The sequence below is a fragment of the Montipora capricornis genome, unplaced genomic scaffold (genome assembly GCF_036669925.1).
Source record: "Montipora capricornis isolate CH-2021 unplaced genomic scaffold, ASM3666992v2 scaffold_486, whole genome shotgun sequence".
Classification (NCBI taxonomy): Eukaryota; Metazoa; Cnidaria; class Anthozoa; order Scleractinia; family Acroporidae; genus Montipora; species Montipora capricornis.
Window position 1 is genome coordinate 27,064 of NW_027180223.1, and position 18,863 is coordinate 45,926.

At 47.1% G+C, this 18,863-nt stretch overlaps 28 non-coding genes across 28 annotated transcripts; 9 read left to right on the forward strand and 19 right to left on the reverse strand.

Moving 5' to 3' along the window:
• Positions 1 to 71: 71 nt before the first annotated feature.
• LOC138036450 (U2 spliceosomal RNA) lies at positions 72 to 264 on the reverse strand. The gene has a single exon (XR_011129881.1). It is a non-coding gene; the product is annotated as a U2 spliceosomal RNA (small nuclear RNA).
• Positions 265 to 532: 268 nt separating this feature from the next.
• Positions 533 to 651, forward strand: LOC138036494 (5S ribosomal RNA). The gene has a single exon (XR_011129922.1). It is a non-coding gene; the product is annotated as a 5S ribosomal RNA (ribosomal RNA).
• Positions 652 to 1,639: 988 nt separating this feature from the next.
• On the reverse strand, positions 1,640 to 1,803 carry LOC138036498 (U1 spliceosomal RNA). The gene has a single exon (XR_011129926.1). It is a non-coding gene; the product is annotated as a U1 spliceosomal RNA (small nuclear RNA).
• A 195-nt stretch (positions 1,804 to 1,998) lies between these two features.
• LOC138036443 (U2 spliceosomal RNA) lies at positions 1,999 to 2,191 on the reverse strand. The gene has a single exon (XR_011129875.1). It is a non-coding gene; the product is annotated as a U2 spliceosomal RNA (small nuclear RNA).
• Positions 2,192 to 2,458: 267 nt separating this feature from the next.
• Positions 2,459 to 2,577, forward strand: LOC138036505 (5S ribosomal RNA). Its single transcript, XR_011129933.1, has one exon. It is a non-coding gene; the product is annotated as a 5S ribosomal RNA (ribosomal RNA).
• A 983-nt stretch (positions 2,578 to 3,560) lies between these two features.
• Positions 3,561 to 3,724, reverse strand: LOC138036499 (U1 spliceosomal RNA). Its single transcript, XR_011129927.1, has one exon. It is a non-coding gene; the product is annotated as a U1 spliceosomal RNA (small nuclear RNA).
• A 193-nt stretch (positions 3,725 to 3,917) lies between these two features.
• LOC138036435 (U2 spliceosomal RNA) lies at positions 3,918 to 4,109 on the reverse strand. Its single transcript, XR_011129867.1, has one exon. It is a non-coding gene; the product is annotated as a U2 spliceosomal RNA (small nuclear RNA).
• Positions 4,110 to 4,379: 270 nt separating this feature from the next.
• On the forward strand, positions 4,380 to 4,498 carry LOC138036424 (5S ribosomal RNA). The gene has a single exon (XR_011129857.1). It is a non-coding gene; the product is annotated as a 5S ribosomal RNA (ribosomal RNA).
• A 991-nt stretch (positions 4,499 to 5,489) lies between these two features.
• Positions 5,490 to 5,653, reverse strand: LOC138036500 (U1 spliceosomal RNA). Its single transcript, XR_011129928.1, has one exon. It is a non-coding gene; the product is annotated as a U1 spliceosomal RNA (small nuclear RNA).
• Positions 5,654 to 5,847: 194 nt separating this feature from the next.
• On the reverse strand, positions 5,848 to 6,039 carry LOC138036437 (U2 spliceosomal RNA). The gene has a single exon (XR_011129869.1). It is a non-coding gene; the product is annotated as a U2 spliceosomal RNA (small nuclear RNA).
• A 268-nt stretch (positions 6,040 to 6,307) lies between these two features.
• On the forward strand, positions 6,308 to 6,428 carry LOC138036488 (5S ribosomal RNA). The gene has a single exon (XR_011129917.1). It is a non-coding gene; the product is annotated as a 5S ribosomal RNA (ribosomal RNA).
• A 981-nt stretch (positions 6,429 to 7,409) lies between these two features.
• On the reverse strand, positions 7,410 to 7,573 carry LOC138036501 (U1 spliceosomal RNA). Its single transcript, XR_011129929.1, has one exon. It is a non-coding gene; the product is annotated as a U1 spliceosomal RNA (small nuclear RNA).
• Positions 7,574 to 7,770: 197 nt separating this feature from the next.
• Positions 7,771 to 7,962, reverse strand: LOC138036438 (U2 spliceosomal RNA). Its single transcript, XR_011129870.1, has one exon. It is a non-coding gene; the product is annotated as a U2 spliceosomal RNA (small nuclear RNA).
• Positions 7,963 to 8,231: 269 nt separating this feature from the next.
• On the forward strand, positions 8,232 to 8,350 carry LOC138036486 (5S ribosomal RNA). The gene has a single exon (XR_011129915.1). It is a non-coding gene; the product is annotated as a 5S ribosomal RNA (ribosomal RNA).
• Positions 8,351 to 9,329: 979 nt separating this feature from the next.
• LOC138036502 (U1 spliceosomal RNA) lies at positions 9,330 to 9,493 on the reverse strand. Its single transcript, XR_011129930.1, has one exon. It is a non-coding gene; the product is annotated as a U1 spliceosomal RNA (small nuclear RNA).
• Positions 9,494 to 9,692: 199 nt separating this feature from the next.
• LOC138036439 (U2 spliceosomal RNA) lies at positions 9,693 to 9,884 on the reverse strand. The gene has a single exon (XR_011129871.1). It is a non-coding gene; the product is annotated as a U2 spliceosomal RNA (small nuclear RNA).
• A 1,413-nt stretch (positions 9,885 to 11,297) lies between these two features.
• LOC138036434 (U1 spliceosomal RNA) lies at positions 11,298 to 11,461 on the reverse strand. Its single transcript, XR_011129866.1, has one exon. It is a non-coding gene; the product is annotated as a U1 spliceosomal RNA (small nuclear RNA).
• Positions 11,462 to 11,716: 255 nt separating this feature from the next.
• LOC138036463 (U2 spliceosomal RNA) lies at positions 11,717 to 11,910 on the reverse strand. The gene has a single exon (XR_011129893.1). It is a non-coding gene; the product is annotated as a U2 spliceosomal RNA (small nuclear RNA).
• A 267-nt stretch (positions 11,911 to 12,177) lies between these two features.
• On the forward strand, positions 12,178 to 12,295 carry LOC138036487 (5S ribosomal RNA). The gene has a single exon (XR_011129916.1). It is a non-coding gene; the product is annotated as a 5S ribosomal RNA (ribosomal RNA).
• Positions 12,296 to 13,275: 980 nt separating this feature from the next.
• Positions 13,276 to 13,439, reverse strand: LOC138036503 (U1 spliceosomal RNA). The gene has a single exon (XR_011129931.1). It is a non-coding gene; the product is annotated as a U1 spliceosomal RNA (small nuclear RNA).
• A 196-nt stretch (positions 13,440 to 13,635) lies between these two features.
• Positions 13,636 to 13,827, reverse strand: LOC138036440 (U2 spliceosomal RNA). The gene has a single exon (XR_011129872.1). It is a non-coding gene; the product is annotated as a U2 spliceosomal RNA (small nuclear RNA).
• A 271-nt stretch (positions 13,828 to 14,098) lies between these two features.
• LOC138036485 (5S ribosomal RNA) lies at positions 14,099 to 14,219 on the forward strand. Its single transcript, XR_011129914.1, has one exon. It is a non-coding gene; the product is annotated as a 5S ribosomal RNA (ribosomal RNA).
• Positions 14,220 to 15,201: 982 nt separating this feature from the next.
• LOC138036504 (U1 spliceosomal RNA) lies at positions 15,202 to 15,365 on the reverse strand. Its single transcript, XR_011129932.1, has one exon. It is a non-coding gene; the product is annotated as a U1 spliceosomal RNA (small nuclear RNA).
• A 193-nt stretch (positions 15,366 to 15,558) lies between these two features.
• On the reverse strand, positions 15,559 to 15,751 carry LOC138036444 (U2 spliceosomal RNA). The gene has a single exon (XR_011129876.1). It is a non-coding gene; the product is annotated as a U2 spliceosomal RNA (small nuclear RNA).
• A 268-nt stretch (positions 15,752 to 16,019) lies between these two features.
• On the forward strand, positions 16,020 to 16,138 carry LOC138036436 (5S ribosomal RNA). Its single transcript, XR_011129868.1, has one exon. It is a non-coding gene; the product is annotated as a 5S ribosomal RNA (ribosomal RNA).
• Positions 16,139 to 17,121: 983 nt separating this feature from the next.
• Positions 17,122 to 17,286, reverse strand: LOC138036490 (U1 spliceosomal RNA). The gene has a single exon (XR_011129919.1). It is a non-coding gene; the product is annotated as a U1 spliceosomal RNA (small nuclear RNA).
• A 196-nt stretch (positions 17,287 to 17,482) lies between these two features.
• LOC138036451 (U2 spliceosomal RNA) lies at positions 17,483 to 17,673 on the reverse strand. The gene has a single exon (XR_011129882.1). It is a non-coding gene; the product is annotated as a U2 spliceosomal RNA (small nuclear RNA).
• Positions 17,674 to 17,941: 268 nt separating this feature from the next.
• Positions 17,942 to 18,060, forward strand: LOC138036448 (5S ribosomal RNA). Its single transcript, XR_011129879.1, has one exon. It is a non-coding gene; the product is annotated as a 5S ribosomal RNA (ribosomal RNA).
• Positions 18,061 to 18,863: the final 803 nt, after the last annotated feature.

An 18,863-nucleotide genomic window follows, 5' to 3' on the forward strand; every position in this document is an offset into this window, starting at 1 on the left:
AGAAGAGAATGTGAAGGTTGGTTGCTTGGTCACTTGTTTTTCTGCTTTCACTTGATTATTTCTTCCCCAGAGGGAAGTGGGCCACGCTCGGAGGTAGTGCTTATACCGAGGCAACCCGTGGCCGGGACGAGGCAAGCCTCTTTTCCACGGCCCAGTTCCAAAAATCAGTTTAATATATGAGCTGCTCGATGAGCAGCGTATCAGATATTAAGCTGATAAGAACAGATACTACACTTGATCTTAGCCAAAAGGCCGAGAAGCGATGCCCGTAAATGCTCACAGCGGACAAGGTGCTCCCAGTCTCATGGCCACGAGATATGGTGGTCCGATTACAATCCGTGCCAAGGAAGGAATGCCCAAAAGCCAACCTGAAAGCGAGGCGCACACAACGATCGCTCTTGTACAGTGGGCAGCAGCACCAGCATTGCATGGCACTTGCGTTGACGGCAAGAGGACAAATGCACATTGTGATTGCTCTGACCTCGTTTTCATTTTCCCTTATAACAAAGTTAATTTTCACGGCAAATTACTTGTCTACGACCATACCACAGGGAAAACACCGGTTCTCGTCCGATCACCGAAGTTAAGCCCTGTCGGGCGGGGTTAGTACTTGGATGGGAGACCGCCTGGGAATACCCCGTGTTGTAGGCTTCCCTTTTTCCCTTCCGTACACTTGATTATCTCAAAAAATCTCAGTTTCCTTTCAATGAAAGAACATTCCAAACCAGGTTTTTTGAACACAACATGCCAACGATATGTCAAAGATGAGACATACAACAAAAACAAAAAATAGTTCACACGAGAAAGTGGAACTTGTATTCCCAAGGGAGCGCGTGCGCGCGAGATCTTATCAATCCAAACGTTTATGACATGAAACGTATCTTTTCGTGTGAGCAAAGAACAGGCTACGACAAGTAAAAAATGCATGCACTGTTATGCATTAGATGGAAGTTAACCTAGCCCGGATGATATGTATACAACGAAGGCTACAACACTATAACATTGATCTTGCGAAAACGTGACTTATGTGACGTAGCGCACTTCAAAGTCTACTGTTCCCTACTCAACACGGACAGTACGTATTGAAAGGGTGCATAACACACTATCCTGAGCATAAAAGATTTTACTTTTTATGATAACAATTCAATTAACTGATAACATAGAGAAACCACAAAGTGTTGGCCACAGAAATGTAACGCCAACTGATCTGGCGGGTCCCAGTTACTCAATGCAAAACGGGCTCTCCAGAACGCAACATAACACAACGCAAAAGAAATCTATCGCGATGGAGCAGTACAAACACACATCCACTTACGTTTTTGAAACGATGCACGAGGATAAGAGCTCGACCCGCTGGCATTTTCTTGTCTCACTCGTCTATCGATGGAAATCGATGCGGCTGAAATAAACACGCCCTCTCGTCTCCCTCTCTGTACGGCCAAGAATGAGAAGAAATGAAATCACAGTTTTTGCAGTGCACCAAGTACGGAACATTCACCTACAATTTCAGCAGTGGACTTCACAAATACAACTCACCTTCCTTAGTCCTTACACCGCCACCGCATCTCCTTCCCTGCCCTGCCTGAAACGTTACCAACAAACCTTTCCCATTAGCCAACTTTGCCACCGGGGTTTGGTGCGGGGACTAGCGCGAACGCAGGTCCCCACTACCAGAAATTATACGCTCGAGTTACCCACATTTGGGGTAATCGCAAGGGTCAACCCAATCGAAGTGCAATGAAAGAGCCTCACCTTGAGAGGACTGCCTCCCTGATCACAGTGCCTCCCGCGTCAGGTAAGTATGCCTTTTCAAGCCTCTCCGGAACCGCAAAACGCAACTTGTCTGCGCATACCATGTGGTAATGGGGGTCACGTGCTCCTCGTCCTGTCGTGTCGTGCTGTCCACTCGCTGCTATGCTACCTAGAAAAGAGAAGAGAATGTGAAGGTTGGTTGCTTGGTCACTTGTTCTGCTTTCACTTGATTATTTCTTCCCCAGAGGGAAGTGGGCCACGCTCGGAGGTAGTGCTATACCGAGGCAACCCGTGGCCGGGACGAGGCAAGCCTCTTTTCCACGGCCCAGTTCCAAAAATCAGTTTAATATATGAGCTGCTCGATGAGCAGCGTATCAGATATTAAGCTGATAAGAACAGATACTACACTTGATCTTAGCCAAAAAGGCCGAGAAGCGATGCCCGTAAATGCTCACAGCGGACAAGGTGCTCCCAGTCTCATGGCCACGAGATATGGTGGTCCGATTACAATCCGTGCCAAGGAAGGAATGCCCAAAGCCAACTTGAAAGCGAGGCGCACACAACGATCGCCCTTGTACAGTGGGCAGCAGCACCAGCATTGCATGGCACTTGCGTTGACGGCAAGAGGACAAATGCACATTGTGCTTGCTCTGACCTCGTTTTCATTTTCCCTTATAACAAAGTTAATTTTCACGGCAAATTACTTGTCTACGACCATACCACAGGGAAAACACCGGTTCTCGTCCGATCACCGAAGTTAAGCCCTGTCGGGCGGGGTTAGTACTTGGATGGGAGACCGCCTGGGAATACCCCGTGTTGTAGGCTTCCCTTTTTCCTTCTGTACACTTGATTATCTCAAAAAATCTCAGTTTCCTCAATGAAAGAACATTCCAAACCAGCTTTTTTGAACACAACATGCCAACGATATGTCAAAGATGAGACATACAACAAAAAACAAAATAGTTCACACGAGAAAGTGGAACTTGTATTCCCAAGGGAGCGCGTGCGCGCGCGAGATCTTATCAATCCAACGTTTATGATGACATGAAACGTATCCTTTCGTGTGAGCAAAGAACAGGCTACGACAAGTAAAAAATGCATGCACTGTTATGCATTAGATGGAAGTTAACCTAGCCCGGATGATATGTATACAACGAAGGCTACAACACTACAACATTGATCTTGCGAAAACGTGACTTACGTGACGTAGCGCACTTCAAAGTGTTACTGTTCCCTACTCAACACGGACAGTACGTATTGAAAGGGTGATAACACACTATCCTGAGCATAAAATATTTACTTTTTATGATAACAATTCAATTAACTGATAACATAGAGAAACCACAAAGTGTTGGCCACAGAAATGTAACGCCAACTGATCTGGCGGGTCCTCAGTTACTCAATGCAAAACGGGCTCTCCAGAACGCAACATAACACAAACGCAAAAGAAATCTATCGCGATGGAGCAGTACAAACACACATCCACTTACGTTTTTGAAACGATGCACGAGGATAAGAGCTCGACCCGCTGGCATTTTCTTGTCTCACTCGTCTATCGATGGAAATCGATGCGGCTGAAATAAACACGCCCTCTCGCTCTCTGTACGGCCAAAAATGAAAGAAATGAAAATCACAGTTTTGCAGTGCACCAAGTACGGAACATTCACCTACAATTTCAGCAGTGGACTTCACAAATACAACTCACCTTCCTTAGTCCTTACACCGCCACCGCATCTCCTTCCCTGCCCTGCCTGAAACGTTACCAACAAAACCTTCCCATTAGCCAACTTTGCCACCGGGGTTTGGTGCGGGGACTAGCGCGAACGCAGGTCCCCACTACCAGAAATTATACGCTCGAGTTACCCACATTTGGGGTAATCGCAAGGGTCAACCCAATCGAAGTGCAATGAAAGAGCCTCACCTTGAGAGGACTGCCTCCCTGATCACAGTGCCTCCCGCGTCAGGTAAGTATGCCTTTTCAATCTCTCCGGACCGCAAAACGCAACTTGTCTGCGCATACCATGTGGTAATGGGGGTCACGTGCTCCTCGTCCTGTCGTGTCGTGCTGTCCACTCGCTGCTATGCTACCTAGAAAAGAGAAGAGAATGTGAAGGTTGGTTGCTTGGTCACTTTTTCTGCTTTCACTTGATTATTTCTTCCCCAGAGGGAAGTGGGCCACGCTCGGAGGTAGTGCTATACCGAGGCAACCCGTGGCCGGGACGAGGCAAGCCTCTTTTCCACGGCCCAGTTCCAAAAATCAGTTTAATATATGAGCTGCTCGATGAGCAGCGTATCAGATATTAAGCTGATAAGAACAGATACTACACTTGATCTTAGCCAAAAGGCCGAGAAGCGATGCCCGTAAATGCTCACAGCGGACAAGGTGCTCCCAGTCTCATGGCCACGAGATATGGTGGTCCGATTACAATCCGTGCCAAGGAAAGGAATGCCCAAAGCCAACCTGAAAGCGAGGCGCACACACAACGATCGCCCTTGTACAGTGGGCAGCAGCACCAGCATTGCATGGCACTTGCGTTGACGGCAAGAGGACAAATGCACATTGTGATTGCTCTGACCTCGTTTTCATTTCCCCTTATAACAAAGTTAATTTTCACGGCAAATTACTTGTCTACGACCATACCACAGGGAAAACACCGGTTCTCGTCCGATCACCGAAGTTAAGCCCTGTCGGGCGGGGTTAGTACTTGGATGGGAGACCGCCTGGGAATACCCCGTGTTGTAGGCTTCCCTTTTTCCTTCCGTACACTTGATTATCTCAAATAATCTCAGTTTCCTCCATGAAAGAACATTCCAAACCAGCTTTTTTTGAACACAAACATGCCAACGATATGTCAAAGATGAGACATACAACAACAAAACAAAATAGTTCACACGAGAAAGTGGAACTTGTATTCCCAAGGGAGCGCGTGCGCGCGAGATCTTATCAATCCAACGTTTATGACATGAAACGTATCCTTTCGTGTGTGAGCAAAGAACAGGATACGACAAGTAAAAAAAATGCATGCACTGTTATGCATTAGATGGAAGTTAACCTAGCCCGGATGATATGTATACAACGAAGGCTACAACACTATAACATTGATCTTGCGAAAACGTGACTTATGTGACGTAGCGCACTTCAAAGTCTTACTGTTCCCTACTCAACACGGACAGTACGTATTCAAAGGGCCGATAACACACTATCCTGACCATAAAATATTTACTTTTTATGATAACAATTCAATTAACTGATAACATAGAGAAACCACAAAGTGTTGGCCACAGAAATGTAACGCCAACTGATCTGGCGGGTCCTCAGTTACTCAATGCAAAACGGGCTCTCCAGAACGCAACATAACACAACGCAAAAGAAATCTATCGCGATGGAGCAGTACAAACACACATCCACTTACGTTTTTGAAACGATGCACGAGGATAAGAGCTCGACCCGCTGGCATTTTCTTGTCTCACTCGTCTATCGATGGAAATCGATGCGGCTGAAATAAACACGTCGTCTCCGCTCTCTCTACGGCCAAGAATGAAGAGAAATGAAATCACAGTTTTTTCAGTGCACCAAGTACGGAACATTCACCTACAATTTCAGCAGTGGACTTCACAAATACAACTCACCTTCCTTAGTCCTTACACCGCCACCGCATCTCCTTCCCTGCCCTGCCCTGCCTGAAACGTTACCAACAAACCTTCCCATTAGCCAACTTTGCCACCGGGGTTTGGTGCGGGGACTAGCGCGAACGCAGGTCCCCACTACCAGAAATTATACGCTCGAGTTACCCACATTTGGGGTAATCGCAAGGGTCAACCCAATCGAAGTGCAATGAAAGAGCCTCACCTTGAGAGGACTGCCTCCCTGATCACAGTGCCTCCCGCGTCAGGTAAGTATGCCTTTTCAGCTCTCCGGAACCGCAAAACGCAACTTGTCTGCGCATACCATGTGGTAATGGGGGGTCACGTGCTCCTCGTCCTGTCGTGTCGTGCTGTCCACTCGCTGCTATGCTACCTAGAAAAGAGAAGAGAATGTGAAGGTTGGTTGCTTGGTCACTTTTTCTGCTTTCACTTGATTATTTCTTCCCCAGAGGGAAGTGGGCCACGCTCGGAGGTAGTGCTATACCGAGGCAACCCGTGGCCGGGACGAGGCAAGCCTCTTTTCCACGGCCCAGTTCCAAAAATCAGTTTAATATATGAGCTGCTCGATGAGCAGCGTATCAGATATTAAGCTGATAAGAACAGATACTACACTTGATCTTAGCCAAAAGGCCGAGAAGCGATGCCCGTAAATGCTCACGGCGGACAAGGTGCTCCCAGTCTCATGGCCACGAGATATGGTGGTCCGATTACAATCCGTGCCAAGGAAGGAATGCCCAAAGCCAACCTGAAAGCGAGGCGCACACAACGATCGCCCTTGTACAGTGGGCAGCAGCACCAGCATTGCATGGCACTTGCGTTGACGGCAAGAGGACAAATGCACATTGTGCTTGCTCTGACCTCGTTTTCATTTTCCCCTTATAACAAAGTTAATTTTCACGGCAAATTACTTGTCTACGACCATACCACAGGGAAAACACCGGTTCTCGTCCGATCACCGAAGTAAAGCCCTGTCGGGCGGGTTAGTAGTACTTGGATGGGAGACCGCCTGGGAATACCCCGTGTTGTAGGCTTCCCTTTTTCCTTCCTGTACACTTGATTATCTCAAAAAATCTCAGTTTCTTTCATGAAAGAACATTCCAAACCAGCTTTTTTTGAACCACAACATGCCAACGATATGTCAAAGATGAGACATACAACAAAAAACAAATAGTTCACACGAGAAAGTGGAACTTGTATTCCCAAGGGAGCGCGCGTGCGCGCGAGATCTTATCCATCCAACGTTTATGACATGAAACGTATCCTTTCGTGTGAGCAAAGAACAGGATACGACAAGTAAAAAATGCATGCACTGTTATGCATTAGATGGAAGTTAACCTAGCCCGGATGATATGTATACAACGAAGGCTACAACACTATAACATTCATCTTGCGAAAACGTGACTTACGTGACGTAGCGCACTTCAAAGTCTTACTGTTCCCTGCTCAACACGGACAGTACGTATTGAAAGGGCCGCATAACACACTATCCTGAGCATGAAAATATTTACTTTTTATGATAACAATCCAATTAACTGATAACATAGAGAAACCACAAAGTGTTGGCCACAGAAATGTAACGCCAACTGATCTGGCGGGTCCCTCAGTTACTCAATGCAAAACGGGCTCTCCAGAACGCAACATAACACAACGCAAAAGAAATCTATCGCGATGGAGCAGTACAAACACACATCCCACTTACGTTTTCGAAACGATGCACGAGGATAAGAGCTCGACCCGCTGGCATTTTCTTGTCTCACGTCTATCGATGGAAATCGATGCGGCTGAAATAAACACGTCCTCTCGCTCTCTCTACGGCCAAGAATGAGAGAAATAAAATCACAGTTTTCAGTGCACCAAGTACGGAACATTCACCTACAATTTCAGCAGTGGACTTCACAAATACAACTCACCTTCCTTAGTCCTTACACCGCCACCGCATCTCCTTCCCTGCCCTGCCTGAAACGTTACCAACAAACCTTCCCATTAGCCAACTTTGCCACCGGGGTTTGGTGCGGGGACTAGCGCGAACGCAGGTCCCCACTACCAGAAATTATACGCTCGAGTTACCCACATTTGGGGTAATCGCAAGGGTCAACCCAATCGAAGTGCAATGAAAGAGCCTCACCTTGAGAGGACTGCCTCCCTGATCACAGTGCCTCCCGCGTCAGGTAAGTATGCCTTTTCAGCCTCTCTCCGGAACCGCAAAACGCAACTTGTCTGCGCATACCATGTGGTAATGGAGGTCACGTGCTCCTCGTCCTGTCGTGTCGTGCTGTCCACTCGCTGCTATGCTACCTAGAAAAGAGAAGAGAATGTGAAGGTTGGTTGCTTGGTCACTTGTTTCTGCTTTCACTTGATTATTTCTTCCCCAGAGGGAAGTGGGCCACGCTCGGAGGTAGTGCTATACCGAGGCAACCCGTGGCCGGGACGAGGCAAGCCTCTTTTCCACGGCCCAGTTCCAAAAATCAGTTTAATATATGAGCTGCTCGATGAGCAGCGTATCAGATATTAAGCTGATAAGAACAGATACTACACTTGATCTTAGCCAAAAGGCCGAGAAGCGATGCCCGTAAATGCTCACAGCGGACAAGGTGCTCCCAGTCTCATGGCCACGAGATATGGTGGTCCGATTACAATCCGTGCCAAGGAAAGAATGCCCAAAGCCAACTTGAAAGCGAGGCGCACACACAACGATCGCCCTTGTACAGTGGGCAGCAGCACCAGCATTGCATGGCACTTGCGTTGACGGCAAGAGGACAAATGCACATTGTGATTGCTCTGACCTCGTTTTCATTTCCCCTTATAACAAAGTTAATTTTCACGGCAAATTACTTGTCTACGACCATACCACAGGGAAAACAACCGGTTCTCGTCCGATCACCGAAGTTAAGCCCTGTCGGGCGGGGTTAGTACTTGGATGGGAGACCGCCTGGGAATACCCGTGTTGTAGGCTTCCCTTTTTCCTTCCGTACACTTGATTATCTCAAAAAATCTCAGTTTTCTCAATGAAAGAACATTCCAAACCAGCTTTTTTGAACACAACATGCCAACGATATGTCAAAGATGAGACATACGACAAAAACAAAATAGTTCACACGAGAAAGTGGAACTTGTATTCCCAAGGGAGCGCGTGCGCGCGAGATCTTATCCATCCAACGTTTATGACATGAAACGTATCCTTTCGTGTGAGCAAAGAACAGGCTACGACAAGTAAAAAATGCATGCACTGTTATGCATTAGATGGAAGTTAACCTAGCCCGGATGATATGTATACAACGAAGGCTACAACACTATAACATTCATCTTGCGAAAACGTGACTTATGTGACGTAGCGCACTTCAAAGTGTTACTGTTCCCTACTCAACACGGACAGTACGTATTGAAAGGGTGCATAACACACTATCCTGAGCATGAAAGATTTACTTTTTATGATAACAATCCAATTAACTGATAACATAGAGAAACCACAAAGTGTTTGCCCACAGAAATGTAACGCCAACTGATCTGGCGGGTCCTCAGTTACTCAATGCAAAACGGGCTCTCCAGAACGCAACATAACACAACGCAAAAGAAATCTATCGCGATGGAGCAGTACAAACACACATCCACTTACGTTTTTGAAACGATGCACGAGGATAAGAGCTCGACCCGCTGGCATTTTCTTGTCTCACTCGTCTATCGATGGAAATCGATGCGGCTGAAATAAACACGCCCGTCTCGCTCTCTCTCTACGGCCAAAATGAGAGAAATGAAAATCACAGTTTTGCAGTGCACCAAGTACGGAACATTCACCTACAATTTCAGCAGTGGACTTCACAAATACAACTCACCTTCCTTAGTCCTTACACCGCCACCGCATCTCCTTCCCTGCCCTGCCTGAAACGTTACCAACAAACCTTCCCATTAGCCAACTTTGCCACCGGGGTTTGGTGCGGGGACTAGCGCGAACGCAGGTCCCCACTACCAGAAATTATACGCTCGAGTTACCCACATTTGGGGTAATCGCAAGGGTCAACCCAATCGAAGTGCAATGAAAGAGCCTCACCTTGAGAGGACTGCCTCCCTGATCACAGTGCCTCCCGCGTCAGGTAAGTATGCCTTTTCAATCTCTCCGGAACCGCAAAACGCAACTTGTCTGCGCATACCATGTGGTAATGGGGGTCACGTGCTCCTCGTCCTGTCCTGTCGTGTCGTGCTGTCCACCGCTGCTATGCTACCTAGAAAAGAGAAGAGAATGTGAAGGTTGGTTGCTTGGTCACTTTTTTCTGCTTTCACTTGATTATTTCTTCCCCAGAGGGAAGTGGGCCACGCTCGGAGGTAGTGCTATACCGAGGCAACCCGTGGCCGGGACGAGGCAAGCCTCTTTTCCACGGCCCAGTTCCAAAAATCAGTTTAATATATGAGCTGCTCGATGAGCAGCGTATCAGATATTAAGCTGATAAGAACAGATACTACACTTGATCTTAGCCAAAAGGCCGAGAAGCGATGCCCGTAAATGCTCACAGCGGACAAGGTGCTCCCAGTCTCATGGCCACGAGATATGGTGGTCCGATTACAATCCGTGCCAAGGAAAGAATGCCCAAAGCCAACTTGAAAGCGAGGCGCACAAACGATCGCCCTTGTACAGTGGGCAGCAGTACCAGCATTGCATGGCACTTGCGTTGACGGCAAGGACAAATGCACATTGTGATTGCTCTGACGAGGTTCATTCCGGGATAACAAAGTTAATTGTCACGGGGGGGCGGAACCTCAGATTGGCAGCGAGTCCACAGATGGACGAAGTTCTGGACGTTAAATTTTCACGGCAGGACACACCGGTTCTCGTCCGATCACTTTAAGCCCTGTCGGGCGGGCTTAGTACTTGGATGGGAGACCGCCTGGGAATACCCCGGTTGTAGGCTTCCCTTTTTTCCTTCCGTACACTTGATTATCTCAAATAATCTCAGTTTCCTCCAATGAAAGAACATTCCAAACAAGCTTTTTTGAACACAACATGCCAACGATATGTCAAAGATGAGACATACAACAAAAACAAAATAGTTCACACGAGAAAGTGGAACTTGTATTCCCAAGGGAGCGCGTGGGCGCGAGATCTTATCCATCCAACGTTTATGACATGAAACGTATCCTTTCGTGTGACAAAGAACAGGAGGCGGACAAGTAAAAAATGCAGCAGGCTTTTATGCATTACGATGGAAGTTAACCTAGCCCGGATGATATGTATACAACGAAGGCTACAACACAAATATAACATTCATCTTGCGAAAACGTGACTTATGTGACGTAGCGCACTTCAAAGTGTTACTGTTCCCTACTCAACACGGACAGTACGTATTGAAAGGGTGATAACACACTATCCTGACAATAAAATATTTACTTTTTATGATAACAATTCAATTACTTGATAACATAGAGAAACCACAAAGTGTTGGCCACAGAAAATAAAGGCCAACTGATCAAAGGACTGATCTGGTCCATCATTTACGTCAATGCACGAACAGGGCACTCCTCCAGAACGCAACAACATAACACAACGCAAAAGAAATCTATCGCGATGGAGCAGTACAAACACACATCCACTTACGTTTTCGAAACGATGCACGAGGATAAGAGCTCGACCCGCTGGCATTTTCTTGTCTCACTCGTCTATCATGGAAATCGATGCGGCGAATAAACACGCCCTCTCGCCTCTCTCTACGGCCAAAAATGAAAATAATAACAATCACAGTTTTGCAGTGCACCAAGTACGGAACATTCACCTACAATTTCAGCAGTGGACTTCACAAATACAACTCACCTTCCTTAGTCCTTTACACCGCCACCGCATCTCCTTCCCTGCCCTGCCTGAAACGTTACCAACAAACCTTCCCATTAGCCAACTTTGCCACCGGGGTTTGGTGCGGGGACTAGCGCGAACGCAGGTCCCCACTACCAGAAATTATACGCTCGAGTTACCCACATTTGGGGTAATCGCAAGGGTCAACCCAATCGAAGTGCAATGAAAGAGCCTCACCTTGAGAAGACTGCCTCCCCTGATCACAGTGCCTTCGCGTCAGGTAAGATGCCTTTTCAGTCTCCGGGACCGTATGCGCCATACCATATGTCAAAACTCCAGGAAAGTATGCCTTTTCAATTTCTCCGGGAACCGCAAACTTGTCTGCGCATACCATGTGGTAATGGAGGTCACGTGCTCCTCGTCCTGTCGTGTCGTGCTGTCCACTCAGCACTCGCTGCTATGCTACCTAGAAAAGAGAAGAGAATGTGAAGGTTGGTTGCTTGGTCACTTGTTCTGCTTTCACTTGATTATTTCTTCCCCAGAGGGAAGTGGGCCACGCTCGGAGGTAGTGCTATACCGAGGCAACCCGTGGCCGGGACGAGGCAAGCCTCTTTTCCACGGCCCAGTTCCAAAAAATCAGTTTAATATATGAGCTGCTCGATGAGCAGCGTATCAGATATTAAGCTGATAAGAACAGATACTACCAATTGATCTTAGCCAAAAGGCCGAGAAGCGATGCCCGTAAATGCTCACGGCGGACAAGGTGCTCCCAGTCTCATGGCCCACGAGATATGGTGGTCCGATTACAATCCGTGCCAAGGAAGGAATGCCCAAAGCCAACTGAAAGCGAGGCGCACACAACGATCGCCCTTGTACAGTGGGCAGCAGCACCAGCATTGCATGGCACTTGCGTTGACGGCAAGAGGACAAATGCACATTGTGCTTGCTCTGACCTCGTTTTCATTTTCCCTTATAACAAAGTTAATTTTCACGGCAAATTACTTGTCTACGACCATACCACAGGGAAAACACCGGTTCTCGTCCGATCACCGAAGTTAAGCCCTGTCGGGGGGGTTAGTACTTGGATGGGAGACCGCCTGGGAATACCCCGTGTTGTAGGCTTCCCTTTTTCCTTCCGTACACTTGATTATCTCAAAAAATCTCAGTTTTCCTCCATGAAAGAACATCCAAAACCAGCTTTTTTGAACACAACATGCCAACGATATGTCAAAGATGAGACATACAACAAAAAAACAAAATAGTTCACACGAGAAAGTGGAACTTGTATTCCCAAGGGAGCGCGTGCGCGCGAGATCTTATCAATCCAACGTTTATGACATGAAACGTATCCTTTCGTGTGAGCAAAGAACAGGCTACGACAAGTAAAAAATGCATGCACTGTTATGCATTAGATGGAAGTTAACCTAGCCCGGATGATATGTATACAACGAAGGCTACAACACTACAACATTCATCTTGCGAAAACGTGACTTATGTGACGTAGCGCACTTCAAAGTCTTACTGTTCCCTACTCAACACGGACAGTACGTATTGAAAGGGTGCATAAGACACTATCCTGACCATAAAAGATTTACTTTTTATGATAACAATCCAATTAACTGATAACATAGAGAAACCACAAAGTGTTGGCCACAGAAATGTAACGCCAACTGATCTGGGCGGGTCCTCAGTTACTCAATGCAAAACGGGCTCTCCAGAACGCAACATAACACAACGCAAAAGAAATCTATCGCGATGGAGCAGTACAAACACACATCCACTTACGTTTTTGAAACGATGCACGAGGATAAGAGCTCGACCCGCTGGCATTTTCTTGTCTCACTCGTCTATCGATGGAAATCGATGCGGCTGAAATAAACACGCCCTCTCCCTCTCTCTACGGCCAAAAATGAGAGAAATGAATCACAGTTTTGCAGTGCACCAAGTACGGAACATTCACCTACAATTTCAGCAGTGGACTTCACAAATACAACTCACCTTCCTTAGTCCTTACACCGCCACCGCATCTCCTTCCCTGCCCTGCCTGAAACGTTACCAACAAACCTTCCCATTAGCCAACTTTGCCACACGGGGTTTTGGTGCGGGGACTAGCGCGAACGCAGGTCCCCACTACCAGAAATTATACGCTCGAGTTACCCACATTTGGGGTAATCGCAAGGGTCAACCCAATCGAAGTGCAATGAAAGAGCCTCACCTTGAGAGGACTGCCTCCCTGATCACAGTGCCTCCCGCGTCAGGTAAGTATGCCTTTTCAGCTCTCCGGAACCGCAAAACGCAACTTGTCTGCGCATACCATGTGGTAATGGAGGTCACGTGCTCCTCGTCCTGTCGTGTCGTGCTGTCCACTCGCTGCTGCTATGCTACCTAGAAAAGAGAAGAGAATGTGAAGGTTGGTTGCTTGGTCACTTTTTCTGCTTTCACTTGATTATTTCTTCCCCAGAGGGAAGTGGGCCACGCTCGGAGGTAGTGCTATACCGAGGCAACCCGTGGCCGGGACGAGGCAAGCCTCTTTTCCACGGCCCAGTTCCAAAAATCAGTTTAATATATGAGCTGCTCGATGAGCAGCGTATCAGATATTAAGCTGATAAGAACAGATACTACACTTGATCTTAGCCAAAAGGCCGAGAAGCGATGCCCGTAAATGCTCACAGCGGGACAAGGTGCTCCCAGTCTCATGGCCACGAGATATGGTGGTCCGATTACAATCCGTGCCAAGGAAAGGAATGCCCAAAGCCAACTTGAAAGCGAGGCGCACACAACGATCGCCCTTGTACAGTGGGCAGCAGCACCAGCATTGCATGGCACTTGCGTTGACGGCAAGAGGACAAATGCACATTGTGATTGCTCTGACCTCGTTTTCATTTTCCCCTTATAACAAAGTTAATTTTCACGGGCAAATTACTTGTCTACGACCATACCACAGGGAAAACACCGGTTCTCGTCCGATCACCGAAGTTAAGCCCTGTCGGGCGGGGTTAGTACTTGGATGGGAGAGACCGCCTGGGAATACCCCGTGTTGTAGGCTTCCCTTTTTCCTTCCGTACACTTGATTATCTCAAAAATCTCAGTTTCCTTCAATGAAAGAACATTCCAAACCAGCTTTTTTGAACACAACATGCCAACGATATGTCAAAAGATGAGACATACACACAAAAACAAAATAGTTCACACGAGAAAGTGGAACTTGTATTCCCAAGGGAGCGCGTGCGCGCGAGATCTTATCCATCCAACGTTTATGACATGAAACGTATCCTTTCGTGTGAGCAAAGAACAGGCTACGACAAGTAAAAAATGCATGCACTGTTATGCATTAGATGGAAGTTAACCTAGCCCGGATGATATGTATACAACGAAGGCTACAACACTATAACATTCATCTTGCGAAAACGTGACTTATGTGACGTAGCGCACTTCAAAGTGTTACTGTTCCCTACTCAACACGGACAGTACGTATTGAAAGGGTGCCGATAACACACTATCCTGAGCATAAAAATATTTACTTTTTATGATAACAATCCAATTAACTGATAACATAGAGAAACCACAAAGTGTTGGCCACAGAAATGTAACGCCAACTGATCTGGCGGGTCCTCAGTTACTCAATGCAAAACGGGCTCTCCAGAACGCAACATAACACACGCAAAAGAAATCTATCGCGATGGAGCAGTACAAACACACACATCACTTACGTTTTTGAAACGATGCACGAGGATAAGAGCTCGACCCGCTGGCATTTTCTTGTCTCACTCGTCTATCGATGGAAATCGATGCGGCTGAAATAAACACGTCGTCTCGCCTCTCTGTACGGCCAAAAATGAAAGAAATAAAATCACAGTTTTTTCAGTGCACCAAGTACGGAACATTCACCTACAATTTCAGCAGTGGACTTCACAAATACAACTCACCTTCCTTAGTCCTTACACCGCCACCGCATCTCCTTCCCTGCCCTGCCTGAAACGTTACCAACAAACCTTCCCATTAGCCAACTTTGCCACCGGGGTTTGGTGCGGGGACTAGCGCGAACGCAGGTCCCCACTACCAGAAATTATACGCTCGAGTTACCCACATTTGGGGTAATCGCAAGGGTCAACCCAATCGAAGTGCAATGAAAGAGCCTCACCTTGAGAGGACTGCCTCCCTGATCACAGTGCCTCCCGCGTCAGGTAAGTATGCCTTTTCAATCTCTCCGGAACCGCAAAACGCAACTTGTCTGCGCATACCATGTGGTAATGGGGGTCACGTGCTCCTCGTCCTGTCGTGTCGTGCTGTCCACTCGCTGCTATGCTACCTAGAAAAGAGAAGAGAATGTGAAGGTTGTTGCTTTGGTCACTTGTTCTGCTTTCACTTGATTATTTCTCCCCAGAGGGAAGTGGGCCACGCTCGGAGGTAGTGCTATACCGAGGCAACCCGTGGCCGGGACGAGGCAAGCCTCTTTTCCACGGCCCAGTTCCAAAAAATCAGTTTAATATATGAGCTGCTCGATGAGCAGCGTATCAGATATTAAGCTGATAAGAACAGATACTACACTTGATCTTAGCCAAAAGGCCGAGAAGCGATGCCCGTAAATGCTCACAGCGGACAAGGTGCTCCCAGTCTCATGGCCACGAGATATGGTGGTCCGATTACAATCCGTGCCAAGGAAAGGAATGCCCAAAGCCAACCTGAAAGCGAGGCGCACACAACGATCGCCCTTGTACAGTGGGCAGCAGTACCAGCATTGCATGGCACTTGCGTTGACGGCAAGAGGACAAATGCACATTGTGATTGCTCTGACCTCGTTTTCATTTTCCCTTATAACAAAGTTAATTTTCACGGCAAATTACTTGTCTACGACCATACCACAGGGAAAACACCGGTTCTCGTCCGATCACCGAAGTTAAGCCCTGTCGGGCGGGGTTAGTACTTGGATGGGAGACCGCCTGGGAATACCCCGTGTTGTAGGCTTCCCTTTTTCCTTCCGTACACTTGATTATCTCAAATAATCTCAGTTTCCTCCAATGAAAGAACATTCCAAACCAGGTTTTTTGAACACAACATGCCAACGATATGTCAAAGATGAGACATACACAAAAACAAAATAGTTCACACGAGAAAGAAAGTGGAACTTGTATTCCCAAGGGAGCGCGTGCGCGCGCGAGATCTTATCCATCCAACGTTTATGACATGAAACGTATCCTTTTCGTGTGAGCAAAGAACAGGATACGACAAGTAAAAAAATGCATGCACTGTTATGCATTAGATGGAAGTTAACCTAGCCCGGATGATATGTATACAACGAAGGCTACAACACTACAACATTCATCTTGCGAAAACGTGACTTATGTGACGTAGCGCACTTCAAAGTCTTACTGTTCCCTGCTCAACACGGACAGTACGTATTCAAAGGGTGCATAACAACACTATCCTGACCATGAAAGATTTACTTTTTATGATAACAATTCAATTAACTGATAACATAGAGAAACCACAAAGTGTTGGCCACAGAAATGTAACGCCAACTGATCTGGCGGGTCCTCAGTTACTCAATGCAAAACGGGCTCTCCAGAACGCAACATAACACAACGCAAAAGAAATCTATCGCGATGGAGCAGTACAAACACACATCCACTTACGTTTTTGAAACGATGCACGAGGATAAGAGCTCGACCCGCTGGCATTTTCTTGTCTCACTCGTCTATCGATGGAAATCGATGCGGCTGAAATAAACACGTCGTCTCTCTCTCTCTACGGCCAAAAATGAAAGAAATGAAATCACAGTTTTTCAGTGCACCAAGTACGGAACATTCACCTACAATTTCAGCAGTGGACTTCACAAATACAACTCACCTTCCTTAGTCCTTACACCGCCACCGCATCTCCTTCCCTGCCCTGCCTGAAACGTTACCAACAAACCTCCCATTAGCCAACTTTGCCACCGGGGTTTGGTGCGGGGACTAGCGCGAACGCAGGTCCCCACTACCAGAAATTATACGCTCGAGTTACCCACATTTGGGGTAATCGCAAGGGTCAACCCCAATCGAAGTGCAATGAAAGAGCCTCACCTTGAGAGGACTGCCTCCCTGATCACAGTGCCTCCCGCGTCAGGTAAGTATGCCTTTTCAATCTCTCCGGGACCGCAAAACGCAACTTGTCTGCGCATACCATGTGGTAATGGAGGTCACGTGCTCCTCGTCCTGTCGTGTCGTGCTGTCCACTCGCTGCTATGCTACCTAGAAAAGAGAAGAGAATGTGAAGGTTGGTTGCTTGGTCACTTTTTTTCTGCTTTCACTTGATTATTTCTTCCCCAGAGGGAAGTGGGCCACGCTCGGAGGTAGTGCTATACCGAGGCAACCCGTGGCCGGGACGAGGCAAGCCTCTTTTCCACGGCCCAGTTCCAAAATCAGTTTAATATATGAGCTGCTCGATGAGCAGCGTATCAGATATTAAGCTGATAAGAACAGATACTACACTTGATCTTAGCCAAAAGGCCGAGAAGCGATGCCCGTAAATGCTCACGGCGGACAAGGTGCTCCCAGTCTCATGGCCACGAGATATGGTGGTCCGATTACAATCCGTGCCAAGGAAGGAATGCCCAAAGCCAACTTGAAAGCGAGGCGCACACAACGATCGCCCTTGTACAGTGGGCAGCAGCACCAGCATTGCATGGCACTTGCGTTGACGGCAAGAGGACAAATGCACATTGTGCTTTGCTCTGACCTCGTTTTCATTTCCCTTATAACAAAGTTTAATTTTCACGGCAAATTACTTGTCTACGACCATACCACAGGGAAAACACCGGTTCTCGTCCGATCACCGAAGTTAAGCCCTGTCGGGCGGGGTTAGTACTTGGATGGGAGACCGCCTGGGAATACCCCGTGTTGTAGGCTTCCCTTTTTCCTTCTGTACACTTGATTATCTCAAAAAATCTCAGTTTCTTTCAATGAAAGAACATTCCAAACCAGGTTTTTTGAACACAACATGCCAACGATATGTCAAAGATGAGACATACGACAAAAACAAAATAGTTCACACGAGAAAGTGGAACTTGTATTCCCAAGGGAGCGCGTGCGCGCGAGATCTTATCAATCCAACGTTTATGACATGAAACGTATCTTTTCGTGTGAGCAAAGAACAGGATACGACAAGTAAAAAATGCATGCACTGTTATGCATTAGATGGAAGTTAACCTAGCCCGGATGATATGTATACAACGAAGGCTACAACACTACAAACATTGATCTTGCGAAAACGTGACTTACGTGACGTAGCGCACTTCAAAGTCTTACTGTTCCCTGCTCAACACGGACAGTACGTATTCAAAGGGTGCCGATAAGACACACTATCCTGACCATGAAATATTACTTTTTATGATAACAATCCAATTAACTGATAACATAGAGAAACCACAAAGTGTTGGCCACAGAAATGTAACGCCAACTGATCTGGCGGGGTCCTCAGTTACTCAATGCAAAACGGGCTCTCCAGAACGCAACATAACACAACGCAAAAGAAATCTATCGCGATGGAGCAGTACAAACACACATCCACTTACGTTTTCGAAACGATGCACGAGGATAAGAGCTCGACCCGCTGGCATTTTTCTTGTCTCACTCGTCTATCGATGGAAAATCGATGCGGCTGAAATAAACACGTCGTCTCCCTCTCTGTACGGCCAAGAATGAGAGAAATG